Genomic DNA, 14,819 nt, shown 5'->3' with positions numbered 1-14,819 from the left:
TTGGAAAAAATATATTTTAGATATTCCCTACATTAATATTTTTTCATTTAAATATATTTTCATGGCTAATGTTGGCCGCTCAAAATTTTGAGAAATACGTTTTATTAAATAAAATCGGGGAGTTTATAAATAGGCCAAATTAATGTATGTTAAGATAAAGCTCTCACATAAACCGAACATAAGACCTCTTCAGGTCTCTAGAGAAAGAAATTGTGGTACGATTTGGCTGAAATTATGCGTTATATTATTGTTGTGTCTTCCAACTTACTATATATGGACCATTTCGTCTCCTAACCGCCAAAAAGACCTAAGTGCCAAAATCCAAATTTTGCAAGAAAAAGTTTTTTTAAATCTGATCGGTTGATGCATTTAGCATCAAAAACAAGTAAAAAGGCGTTAAGTTCGGCCGGGCCGAACTTTGGATACCCACCACCTCGAATATATATGTAAACAACCTTTCATCAAAATCCGGTGAAAATTGCATACCTTATGCCCCATAGCATTTATATCGAAATATGATCCGATTTGGACCAAATACTAATAAGTACAAGTCATTGTTCAATTGTGTATAACAAAATATTGGTCTTTTTAGTGGCAATATCAAAAAATAAACCGATCTGAACCATATACAACATTGATGTCGAAAAGCCTTATATTAGTCACTGTGTCGAATTTTAGTTAAATCGGACTATAAATCCGCCTTTTTTATGGCCAAGACTTTAAATCGAGGTATCGTTCTATATCGCAGCTATATGCTAATCTTGATCGATCTAGACCAAATTGCAGAAACCTGTGGAGGGGCTTAACTTAACTCTCTGTCCCAAATTTTGGCAACATCGGACAATTAATACGCCCTTTATGTGACCAAAACATTAAATCGAGAGATCGGTCTATATGGCAGCTATATCCAAATCTGAACCGATCTGAGTCAAATTGAAGAAGGATGTCGAAGGTCCTAACACAACTCACTGTCTCCAATTTCGGCGACGCCGGACAATAAATGCGCCTTTTATGGCCCCAAAACCTAAAACCGAGAGATCGGTCTATAAGGCAGCTATATCCAAATTTGGACCGATCTGTGCCATATTGCAAAAGTATGTCAAGGGGCTTAACCAAACTCACTGTCCCAAATTTCAGCAAAATCGGACAATAAATGCGCCTTTTATGGGCCCAAAACATTAAAGCGAGAGATCGTTCTATATGGCAGCTATATCCAAATCTGAACCGATCTAAGTCTAATTGAAGAAGGATGTCGAAGGGCCTAACACAACTCAATGTCCAAAAATTTCAGCAAAATCGGATAATAAATGTGGCTTTTATGGGCCTAAGACCCTAAATCGGAAGATCGGTCTATATGGGAGCTATATCCAAATCTGGACCGACCTGCGCCAAATTGAAGAAGGTTGTCGACTGGCCTAACACAACTCACTGTCCCAAATTTCAGCAAAATCGGATAATAAATGTGGCTTTTATTGGCCTAATACCCTAAATCGGCGAATCTGTACAAATGGGGGCTATATCAAGATATAGTCCGATATAGCCCATCTTCGAAATTAACCTGATTATGGACAAAAAAGAATCTATACAAAGTTTCAGCTCAATATCTCTATTTTTGAAGACTGTAGCGTGATGTCAACAGATAGACGGACGGACATGTCTAGATCATCTTAGATTTTTACTCTGATCAAGAATGTATATACTTTATAGGGTCGGAAATGGATATTTCGATGCGTTGCAAACGGAATGACAAAATTAATATGCCCCCATCCGTAGGTGGTAGGTATTACAAGTAAAAAGGCATTAAATTTGGGCCGGCCGAACATTGGATACCCACCACCTCGGGTATATATGTAAATCCCATTTCGTCATCCGGTGAAAATTGGATAACTTAAGCACCCAAATTCGTCACGGACATTGAGTGGTCCAATATATATGTCATTATTCAATTTGTAGTACAAAATATTGGTCTCTTTGCCAGATATTTCCAATTATAAACCGATCTGAACCATATTAAGGTCGTATATCGTAAGGCTCAGAAAAACTCACTGTTTCAAATTACAGGGATATCGGGTAATAAATAAAGCTTTTATTGGCTTCAGACCTATTATCGGCAGATCGGTCTATTTGGAAGCTATATCTAAATATAGTCAGATCTGAACCATATTTAGGACGGATGTTGGAAGGTCTTAACCTATTCACTGTTTCAAATTTCAGGGAAATCGATTAATAAATAAAACTTATATTGGCTTCAGACCTTTTCTCGGCAGATCGGTCTATATGGCAGCTAAATCTAAATATAGTCCGATGTGAACCATATTTATGTCTGGTATCAGAAGGCTAAAAATAACTTACTGTTTCAAATTTTAGCGAAATCGGTTAAAAAATAAACCTTATGGTCTTCAGACCCTTTATCGGCAGAACGGTCTATATGACAGCAGTGTCGAAATATAATCCGATCTGTACCGTATTTGGGTCGAATGTTGGGAGGCTTAAAACTGCGCACCATTCAAAATTTAAAATTTTAGCGAATTCGGATAAAAAATAAAACTTTTATGGCCTTCAGACCCCTTATCGGCAGATCGGTCTATATGGTAGCTATATATAAATATAGTCCGATCTGGACCATATTTGGGTCATTTGTAGGGAAGCCTTAAACTACTCACTGCTTCAAATTTCAGCAAAATCGGATGAAAAATAAAGTTTTTAAGGGCATTAGACCCTTCATCCCGATCAAGAACTTAACCAGCGTGCATCAAAAAGACGTATCTGTGCCAAATTTCAGCTCAATATCTCAAGGCTCTAGAGTGATTACAACAGACGGACGGACGGACGGAGAGGGACAGACACACGGACATCGTTAAATTGTCTTAGAATTTTACGACAATCCGAAATATATATACTTTCTGGCGTCGGAAATTTATATTTCGATGTGTTGCAAACGGAATGACTAAATAAATATACCCCCTATCCTACGGCGTGGGTATAAAAATAAATAAACGGCATTTGAAAAAAAAAAAACAATTTGTAATTAAAAACACAATTGCCCAATGTTGCATATACGCAGTATCCTGTAGTTTGAACCAGGACACCTAGGACATAGAAATTTTTTCAGATCTCTACAAAAAGAATTTAGTAGCGCGCATTTAAATTCGGGCATAAATCCTCCAAAACCAGACTGTTCCATATATTTTACGAAGGATTTTTCTGTCAAACACTCCAAGTACCCATGCTTTGGAGCCATACAGCACCACGGGTAGTATCAATGTCTTGTATAGTGTAATGTTCGACTGCAGAGTGGTTTCTTTGATCCATAACTACTTGCTTAATCCAAATCGATATTGACTTCATGTCATGACTTTCAATAATACTATTCTAATTTCCACCTTTTAATAGAAATATGGTAATTTTTTTTCGATTTGAAAGAAATTTACCAGAATTTGTTTGGACACCAATTTATTTTGCCCTAATGTACACCTAGCGATTGTGCAGAAATATTTCTATAAATTTCAACATTCTTTAGACGTGCTACAAGGATTTTTTTCGTAAGCCAAACATGTATGCAATTAAATGAACCTGTGTGTTTGGTATTTTCGAACATACCTATATCCTTTTTCCTTTGATAGCTGGGTTAGTTTTGCAGGTGTTGTTGTATTCATAACATAATAATCAATAAATTACACACCTGTCTGGCCAAATGATAAATATGAGCATGGTATGACACAAAAGTATGAATCTTGTATAGGTAAATGTGCATACAAACCGGATTTTGCAAATAATCATATGTATGTATAGCATTAAAGGGTGTAGACTGTTAAGTGACAATGCGCCCGAGATATGGGAGAGCAAACGTGCATACATAAAATTTCTAAGAAATGAACACAATTCAATGGAAGCCAATGACAAAAGAGACAGAATCTTTGATTCGACTTACAACAAAATAAGGCTAAACCACGAAAAACGGCCACCAACGCAATTAGGCCAGTGGACTTCATGTCGGCAACAGTTCTCGATATCTTCTACTTTATTAACGACTACAATGCAACTTTCAACAGCCTTATAGTTTGCAACGTATTTGAAGCCATGTATGAGTTTGGCGTCTCATTTTAAACTAATAAGACATTTAAGATGGACCCTAACTCACACTTCGTCATCAGTAGGGAAGAACTTCTCAGAGCTATTTAGTAGCAAACGAATATATAGATGACAGCCTGACATTTGATTTATTCAGAGAATGAAATAAAAACAAGTAAGAGCGTGCAAAGTTCGACCGGGGCGAATCTTATATACCCTCTACCATGGATAGCATTTGTCGAAATCGGATGAGAATTGCACCCTCCTGAGGCTCAAGAAGTCAAGATGCCAGATCGGTTTTGTATGGCAGCTGTATCAGGCTATATACCGATTTGCGCCATACTTAACACTGTTGTTGGAAGTGATACCAAAACACCGCGTGCAAAATTTCAGTCAAATCGCACTAGAATTGCGCCCTCTAGAGGCTCAAGAAGTCTAGACCCCAGATCCGTTTATATGGCAGCTATATCAAAATATGGACCGATTTAAACCGTACTAAGCGCAGTTGTTGGAAGCGATACCCAAATACCACGTGCGAAATTCCAGCCAAATCGGTTGGGAATTGCGCGCTCTATTGGCTCAAGAAGTCAAGATCCAAGGTCGGTTTATATGACAACTATACCAGATTATGAACCGATTTGAATCGTGCTTAACACAGTTATTGGAAGTGATACCAAAATTTCAGTCAAATCGGACGATAATTGCGTCCTCTAGAGGCTCAAGAAGTCAAGACCCAAGATCGGTTTATGTGGCAGCTATATCAAAACATGGACCAATATGGCCCATTTACAATCCCAACCGACCTACACCAATAAGAAGTATTAGTGCAAAATTTTAAGCGGCTAGCTATACTCCTTCGAAAGTTTGCGTGCTTTCGACAGACAGACGGATGGACATGGCTAGATCGACATAAAATGTCACGACGATCGTGAATATATATACTTTATGGGGTCCCAGACGAATATTTCGAGTAGTTCCAAAAGGAATTACGAAACTATTATACCCCCATCCTATAGTGGAGGGTATAAAAATGGCACATTAACTGTGTTATATACATCAACGCTTACATTCTCGGGATCATGTTTTAAAAATCGAATTAGATGCTCTAACCAGAAAGTCCTTAGAGTACACATGGTGGTTAAACGCCTAAACCGATATTTCATGAAATTTTCGCTGATTGTAAAGTTTGGTCTTCAAGTGGTTTTTGTCGATAATTAAGCAAGAGCCGCCCGGCCTCTCACTGAGACACTCCGCTCGATACCGCTGATAAGCCGCGACTTCAATTGAATCATGATAACGATGAACTCCACACAGATAGGAGGCAAGAGTTCCAGCCTGCATAGTTATCTCGTGCCGGGCCTCGGTAAAACTATAGTACTTCAAACAGGGGTGGAGTTCGAAACTGACATTAATATTAAGGGCAATCTGAGGATCCAAAATGTTTTAAGCCCCCGAAAATACACCCAACATTTGAGGAAAATAATCTGGTTTGGGTTAGGTTGGAGGGCACTCGACTTACTTTACTTTAATTGGCTATGACAGAACATTTGTCTCATTAGTCGAACGTAGAATAGCGTTCCAAGCGCCTCGATCTTTTGCGCTCATTCTAAAAACTCTGACTCCAAGTTTCGAGGTGTCTCTCACCACTTGATCTTTTCATCGGGCTTTTGATCGTCCCGGTTTGCGTGTACCATCGTGATTGCCTTCAAAAGACTTTTATGATTGAACTTTTTCATCTATTCTAACAACATTACCTAACCAACGCAACCTTAGTACTGTGAAACGTGTAACTATGCTATCGTCGTCATAAAGCTCGTGGTTCATACGACGCTTATATTCTCCGTTGACGCAAACTGGTACATACATTTTACGAAGAATCTTTCTCTCAAACCCTCCAAGCACTGAGGCACTGCTTTCACAAGTACCCATGCCTCGGAACCATATAGCAACACGGGTAGTATCAGAGTTTTGTAGAGTGCGATCTTCGTCTGTCGAGAGGTGGTTATGTTTCTAAGTTTGAAAAGTCTGTTGTTTGCTGAAAATTACTGCTGCTTAATTATGTAATGGATGTTATAAGGAATAAGTAAAAGGGTGCTAAGTTCGGCCGGGCCGAATCTTGGGAACCAACCACCATGGATTCGGCTAAAATAGGGAGCTATATCTGGTTATAGACCGATTTGGACCATACTTGTCAAAGTAGTTGGAAGTCATAACAGAACACTATGTGCAAAATTTCAGCTAAATCGGATGAAAATTGAGGCTTTCAGGAGCTCAAGAAGTGAAATCGGGAGATCAGTTTATATAGGAGCTATATAAGGTTTTTGACCGATTTGAACCGTACAGTTGTTGCAAGTCATAACAGAACACTTTGTGCAAAATTTCAGCCAAACTCGGACAAAAATTGCGACTTCCAGGAGCTCAAGAATTCAAATCGGGAGATCGATTTAAATGGGAGCTATATCCAAATTGCAACCGATATGACCCATATGCAGTCCCCAACGACCGACATCAATATTAAATATCTGTGCAAAGTTTCAAGCGGCTAGTTTTACGAGTTTGAACGCTATCGCTATTTCGGCAGACGGACGGACATATTTGATTTCTTGAGCCCAAGCCCAATTTTTGTCCAATTTGGCTGAAAGTTTTTGAACATGGTGTTCTGCTATGACTCCCGACAACTGTGCAATGTACGGTTCAAATCGGCCAAGAACATGATAAAGGTCCCATATTAACTGATCTCCCGATTTGACTCCTTGAGCCCTTACAAGCCGCGATTTTTCTTTTTCTTTCATCCGATATATGACTGCAATAACCACAATTTTGGTTCGTTCTTTACAATTATTTTCGCGATATGTTTTCTTAGTTGAAATTTAACATCTGATACTATTCTGATAAAGCTTCCAAAATATCGTCTATTTCATATGCTCAAAAGTAATAGCTATACTAGATGGTGTAGGTTAATATATAGTCGGATCCGTCCAACTTTAGCGTTTACATACATGCCTCTTCTATCAAGTCATTTTAGGAGAATTTGTGGAATAGAGAGACTGTTCTTTTTTAGTTTTTATTGCAAGGATATTTGATTGTGAAATACATTTAAAGTATCTATGCCAGTATCGAACACACAAATCCTCGGCACCCTTTCAATTTTAATTACATACATACATGGATGGTAATTTTACTCAGTGTGTAGTTATTGATAAAAGAACCACAAAGAATGTTTGTTAAAATAAATAATCCTTATGGATACAATAGAGATCAAGGTTGGAAATGTGAACATCCTAACAAATTAATTCTTCGTTATTTAAAAGTCAACAACAATTAAAAATTTTAATTTATTAAACATTAAATCAATAGCTTTCCCTTACAATATTATTTATCACAGAATATTTGTTTAACAGACTGGAGTTTGCTCGATCTAGTAGAGGGAAAAAACCTAATATCCTTCAGAAGGCAGATTTCGATGTCTGAGAGACTGTTTGGCAAAATTCGTCTTTGGATTAATTTACCACTCGATATTCAATGTATCAGCAACGCAATTACATTTAAACAAGTGCTAAGTTCGGCCGGGCCGAATCTTGGAAACCACTACCCTGGATTCTGCTAAAATATGCGAGCTATATCTGGTTATAGACCGATTTAGACCGTACTTGGCACAACTGTTGGAAATCATAACAAAACACTATGTGCAAAATTTCAGCCAAATCGGATGACTGAGGCTTCCAGGGGCTCAAGAAGTCAAATCGGGAGATCGGTTTATTGACCGATTAGGTTATTGCCCGATTTAGACCGTACTTGGCTCAATTGCTGGACGAAGAAGTTGTTCTTGTAGTTTTCCTACAACTTGCTATGGAGCTTGTTCGCTATCTCGGATCGTAGGGAGACTCCTCCTTTTCGACAAAAATTACCCTACAACCTCTCCTTGGCCGCTCAACCGGACTGCAGGAAGATTTTGCAATAGCATTCTCTCTTTCTACACCTTACTTAGGAGCTTGTTCGCATACTTCGGATGCAGAGAGAGAGACTTCCAACACCCTAACATAACGATCTGCAACATATTCGGATGTGATGTGTAGAGATTTAATATAGATCACTTTACTTAATTTCAGCAAAATAGGGGGATGAATACGCTATTTATGGGTGCAAAACCTTCAATCGGGAGATCGGTCTATATGGGGGCTATACCCAAATATAGTTCGATCTAAACCAAAGTCTACATGGAAATCGCTGTGTCATATTTCAGCGAAATCGGACAATAAATACAGCTATTATTGGTCGGAGACCTTGAATTGGGAGATCTGTCCGGGAGCTATGTTAAGATATAGACTGATTTGGATAATATTCGGAAAGAATATTGATGATCTTAGCACAAATCACTGTTCCAAATTTAAGCCCAATCGAGTTATAAATGCAGCCTTTATGAGCATAATACCCTAAATCAGAAGATAGGACAACAATAGGTTGCTATATTAATATATTGACGGATATGAGCCATTTTCAGCAAGAATGTCGATGATACGAATGCAAGTCATTGTGCCAAAGTTCATGGAAATCGGGTAATAAATGTGGCTTTAATGGGTCTAAGAGCTTAAATCGGGAGATCAGTCTATAAGGGGGCGATATTAAGATAAAGACCGATCTGGATCATATCTGGCACAGATGTCAGGGATCTTAGCACAAATCATTGAGCCAAATTGTAGCCCAATCGGATTATTAATACAACTTTTATGATTATTATTACTGCCATATTTCAAGAGAATTGATTAACAAATGACCATTTGAGTGCAATATTATGCAAATCGGACGAACATATATATGGGGGCTATGTTTAAATCTAAACTGATTTCGAGCAAACTTTATAGACATTGTGAATGACATCGAGGAAAGCGTTGTACAAACGTTTGGGAAGATTGGTCAATAAATGCGCTTGCAGTGGCTCTGGGAGTGAAAATCGGGCGATATATATATATATATATGAGAGCTACACCTAAATCTAAACAGATTTCCACGAAATTCACCAGTAATGTCCAGAGTCATAAGAAAATCCTTCCTTCAAAATAACGAGAGAATCGCTTAACAAATGACCATTTTATTGCAGTATTACTGCAAATCGGACGAACATATATATGGAAGCTATATCCAAATCTGAACCGATTTTTCCAATTTCAATATGCTTCGTCTCTAGGCCAAAAAACATGCCCATACCAAATTTGAAGACGATTGAATGAAAATTGCGACTTGTAGTTTGTACACAAATTAACATGGACAGACGGACAAACAGGCAGACAGACGGACAGACAGACAGACATAGCTAAACCGAATCAGAAAGTGATTCTGAGTCGATCAGATTACTTATCAATGGTCCTATCTCTCTTCCTTATAGGTGTTACAAACTAATTCACTAAGTTATAATACCCTGTACCACAGTAGTGGTGTAGGGTATAAACACCAGTCATAGAAAAACACCACCTCAAAAATTACTGGCAAATCGAGTAGTAATTGCCCCTCCAGAGGTTGCAAAAGTCAAACAGAGAAGTCGGATTATATGACAACTATATCAGGCTATATACCGATTTAGACCATACTTGGAACCGTTGTTGGAAGTCATACCAAAACGACATATGCAAAATTTCAACCATATGGGATAAGAATTGCGCCTTCTAGAAACCCATGAAGTATAATCGGGATATTGGTTTAATGGCGGCTATATCAGGATATGGACTGATTTAGACCATTTTTGATAAAGTTGTGTAAATCAAAATAAAACACCTCATGCAAAATTTCGGCTTATCGGAAAATAATTGCGCCCTCTAGAAGCTCAAGATGTCAAGACCAAAGATCGGTTTATATGGCAGCTATTTCAGGTTATCAACCGATTTAAACCATACTTAGCACAGTTGTGGAAGTCATAACGAAACACGTCATGCAAAATTTCAGTCAAATCCGATAGGAATTACGCCCTCTAGAGGTTCGAGAAGTCTAATCGGTGGATCGATTTATATGACGGCTATAACAGGTTATGAACTTATTTAGACTATACTTGGCACAGTTGTTGGGAGTCATAACAGAACACTTCATGCTAAATTTCAGCCAAAACGGATAAGAATTGCTCCCCCTAGAAGCTTTAGAAGTCAAGACACAAGGTCGGTTTATATGGCATCTACATCAGGATGCCAATTGTAAATTTTGCCCATGAACATTCCACTAAGGAACAGGGGCAAACTTCTCACATATCAATGAGAGCAGTCCGATTCAAGTTTAAGCTCAATGATAAGCGGCCTCCATTTTATATCCGAGTCCAAACGGCGTGCCGCAGTGCGACACCTCTTTGGATAGAAGTTTTACATGGCATAGAACCTAGTCCGTCCGTCTGTGTGTTGAAATCACACTACAGTCTTAAAAAATAGAGATATTTTTTTGCCCATAAGCAGGTTAAGTTCGAAGATGGCTATATCGGACTATATCTTCATATAGACCCAAAAAGACCGATCCGCCGATTTAGGCTTTTAGGCCAATAAAAGCCACATTTATCATCCGATTGTGCTGAAATTTGGTACAGTAAGTTGTGTTAAGCCCTTCGACATCCTTCGTCAATTTGGCGCCGATCGGTCCAGATTTGGATATAACTGCCACATAGACCGATCCTCCGATTTATGGTCTTAGGCCCATAAAAGCCACATTTATTATACGATTTTGCTGAAATTTGGGATAGTGAGTTTTCCTAGGCCCTTCGACATCTTCCTTCAATTTGGCTCAAATCGGATCCGATTTGGATATAGCTGCCATATATACCGATCCCTCGATTTAAGGTTTTGGGCCCATATTGTCCAATGTCGCCGAAATTTGGGACAGTGAGTTGTGTTAGGCCCTTCGACATCGTTCTTCAACTTCACTCAGATCGGTCCAAATTTGGATATAGCTGCCATATAGACCGATCTCTCGGTTTAAGGTTTTGGGGCCATAAAAAGCTTATTTATTGTCCGATGTCGCCGAAATTTAGGAAAGTGAGTTGTGTTAGGCTCTTCGACATCCTTCTTCAACTTCACTCAGATCGGTCCAGATTTGGTTATAGCTGCCATATAGACCGATCTCTCAATTTAATGTTTTATGCCCATTAAATGCGCATTTATTGTCCGATGTTGCCGAAAATTGGGACAGAGAGTTTAGTTAAGCCCCTCCACATATTTCTGCAATTTGGTCTAGATCGATCAAGATTTGCATATAGCTGCCATATAGACCGATATCTCGATTTAAAGTCTTGGCCCCAAAAAACGAGCATTTATAATCCGATTTAACTGAAATTTGACACAGTGACTAATGTAAGGCTTTTCGACATCCATGTTCTATATGGTTCAGATCAGTTTATTTTTAGATATAGCTACTAAAAAGGCCAGACCAGTATTTTGTTATAACAATTGAACAATGACTTGTACTTTTTAGTATTTGGTCCAAATCGAAACATATTTCGATATAACCGCTATGGGACATTAGGTATGCAATTTTCACCGGATTTTGATGAAGGGTGGTCTACATATATACCCGAGGTGGTGGGTATTCAAAGTTCGGCCCGGCTTTTTTACTTGTTTCTGATGGTTTCGCCAGGATTCGAACAAAGGCCTTCAGCGTCATAGGCGGACATGCTAACCTATGCCTCCTATATCAGAAGGTAATCAACCGATTTACTTGGCACAGTTGTCGGAAGTGATACCAAAACACTGCTTGCAAAATTTCAGCCAAATCGGATAAGAATTGCGCCCTCTAGAAGGTCAAGAAGTCAAGACCGAATATCGGTTTATATGACAGCTATATCAAAACATGGAACGATTTGGCCCATTTACAATCCCAATCGAGCTACGCTAATAAAAGTTATTTGTGCAAAATTTCAAGTGCCTAGCTTTACTTTTTGCTTCGCATTTTTCTTAAAACATTCTCACTCGAAAACAAATTATCAATTGACTGGTTTTGACATTCGCTTCCCAGTTTTGACAACTGTTTTGATGCACAACCACTGTGGTACAGGGTATTATAGATTTGTGCATTTGTTTGCAACGCTAAAAAGGAGAAGAGCTAGACCCATTGATAAGTATACCGATCGACTCCGTCTGTGAGTCCATGTATTCTTGTAATCAAAGTGCAGGTCGTGTTTATTGTCCGATTGTCACAAAATTTTGCACATGTCACTTTTTTGGCCCAGGGACAAACGTTATTGATTTTGAAAAAAAACGGTTTATATTTAGATATAGCTTCCATGTATATCTTTTGTTCGATATAGCTTTTTAAGGCTGTAGAAGCCACAATTTTCGTGTTGGCATGGGGTGGTTTTATTTGACGTCTCCATATGTGTGCAAAATTTTATAAAAATCGTTTTAGATTTAGATATAGCTCCCATATATATGTATCGCCCGATTTGCACTTAAATGGCCGATCTGCACCAAATTTGCACGCTGATTTTAATATATCTGGAAAGTTTCATAAAAATCGGTTCATATTTAGATATAGCTCCCATGTATATCTTTCATCCGATTTGAACTATTAAAGCTGTAGAAGCCACAATTTTGGTCCGATCTTTTCCAAATTGTAAAGTCTCAATGTATGTGCAAAATTTCATAAAAATAATCAGATTTAGATATAGCTCCCCTATATATTTTTTATCCGATTTGGTTTTTTTAAGGCTGTAGAAGTCACAATTTTGTTCCGATATTTACAAAATTTTTCAGGAGGTGCTTTATTTGACGTCTTCATATGTGTGCAAAATTTCATAAAAATCGGTTTAGATTTAGATATAGCTACCATATATATCGTTCATCCGATATGGCCTTTTAAGGCTGTAGAATGCACAATTTTCGCCCGATTTTACATGAGATGTTTAAATCGACGTTCCAATACATGCGCAAAATTTCATTAAAATCAGTCCTAATTTAGATGTAGCTCCAATGTGTATATTTTATCCGATATGGACTTTAATGGCAGTAGAAACCACAATTTTGGTCACATTTAATGACACATACTGGGACGTCAATCTCTATTTGACGCCCCAGTATGTGTCATTAAAATTGGCACAGGTTTCCATATAACTCCCATATAATCTTTTATCCGATATGGCCTTTCAAAGATGTGGAAATCCAAATCTTTTGCCCTTGGGTAGGAAAATCTTACAAGGTTCTAAATTGCTACTTCAATTGGTATCCAAATTAAAGTCTGACTAGATTTCGAGCTAAGTTCTACATATAACAAGTACTACATGCACTAGGTGGTGTAGGGTATTATATTGTCGATATCGCCCGACTTTTGCCTTTCGTTACTAGTTTTCTGTTAGTGTTTTTTCAAACAATTGGGTCAGTAGAGTGGAAAATGCCTTTGCCGTCAATTACGGTTGCAGTTTTTCGTTGTCCAGCGACAGTACAGTGTCAGATGGTTCGAACCTTCGCTGCAACAAAAAAATAATATTGTAATAATATTGCTTGTTCGGATCGAACGTGTAACACGTCGGATGAGTACCTTCCGTCAATTATTTCAAGATTACTAGTGGTTTCATTTCTTGATCGAGAGACAATAATGTGACTTTGTGAACATGTTTTTTAATGAATTAATACCTCCAAACCTTAAAAATTGTTGTTCCATCCATATTTGACAGCTTTCTTTAAACTTTAGATTTAGATCCATACCAAAGTTCTCGGAAATCTCACTTGTTATCAACCGTTTTGTATGAGGGTTGAAGTATTTAACAATAATTAAATCATATATCCTTTTTCTTGATCTTCCATACCGCTTTTTTAACCATACCTAGATTATTTCGTTGCGAAATTTCATTGCTTGCAAAACAACAAAAATTATTTATTTTTTCCTTACCTTCGAAACAGAAAGGAACCCATCATAACAACGTTGTACAAACCTATTATAACTGAAGTGTAGCTTAAGTTTCTTTGTTCTCTGCACATAATACCTTTATATCAGCAAATCTTTAAAACGATGAAAAAATACCAAAAGCGAGCATCAAAAAATCCCAAACCCAAAGATGATTAATTCATAGAATCTGTGGAAGAAAAGACAAAGTCACATTGACTCAATCAACGTGATTGCAGCTTATGTGCTTCTCTTCTGCCATCCTTACTAGGGACATGTCGTTGTCAAAAACAAACCCGAAACCGAAAACTTTTTATAAAAGTTATTTCGTCCTTTCTAGTAGGCAGTTTGGATATTTGGCAAATTGTGTAAATATTAAGGTTCTTTTGGAATTTTAAAAGATTACTTTGTTTTATTTTGGCTGTGAATCAATTCCGAACAGGATAAGGAGACAAACAAAACTTGTAACAGCTTTAAGTTCCATCGGGCCGGTATTTTTCTGACTTCTTAAAAAACTCATGTAAAATAATTTGCAGGACTATATAAACCAAAGGACGGGTCCAGCTGTAAAAAGTAAACCCACTATCACTGCCGTTGCGTAAAGCGGACGTGTTTTTATTTCGCTCCTCAAAGAAAAAACAAGTAAACAGGCGTTAAGTTCGGCCGGGCCGAACTTTGGATACCCACCAGCTCGGGTACATATGTAAACCACCTTTCATCAAAATTCGGTGAAAATTTCATACCTTATACTCATATACCTCATACCGATCTGAACTATATACGACACGGATGTCGAAAAGCCGAACATAGGTCACTGTGTCAAATTTCAGCGAAATTGGATTATAAATGCGCCTTTTATGGGGCCAAGACTTTAAATCGAGATATCGGTCTACATGGTAGCTATA

This window comes from Stomoxys calcitrans, chromosome 2, assembly GCF_963082655.1.
Source record: "Stomoxys calcitrans chromosome 2, idStoCalc2.1, whole genome shotgun sequence".
Lineage (NCBI taxonomy): Eukaryota > Metazoa > Arthropoda > Insecta > Diptera > Muscidae > Stomoxys > Stomoxys calcitrans.
Note: the sequence above shows the minus strand (reverse complement) of the source record.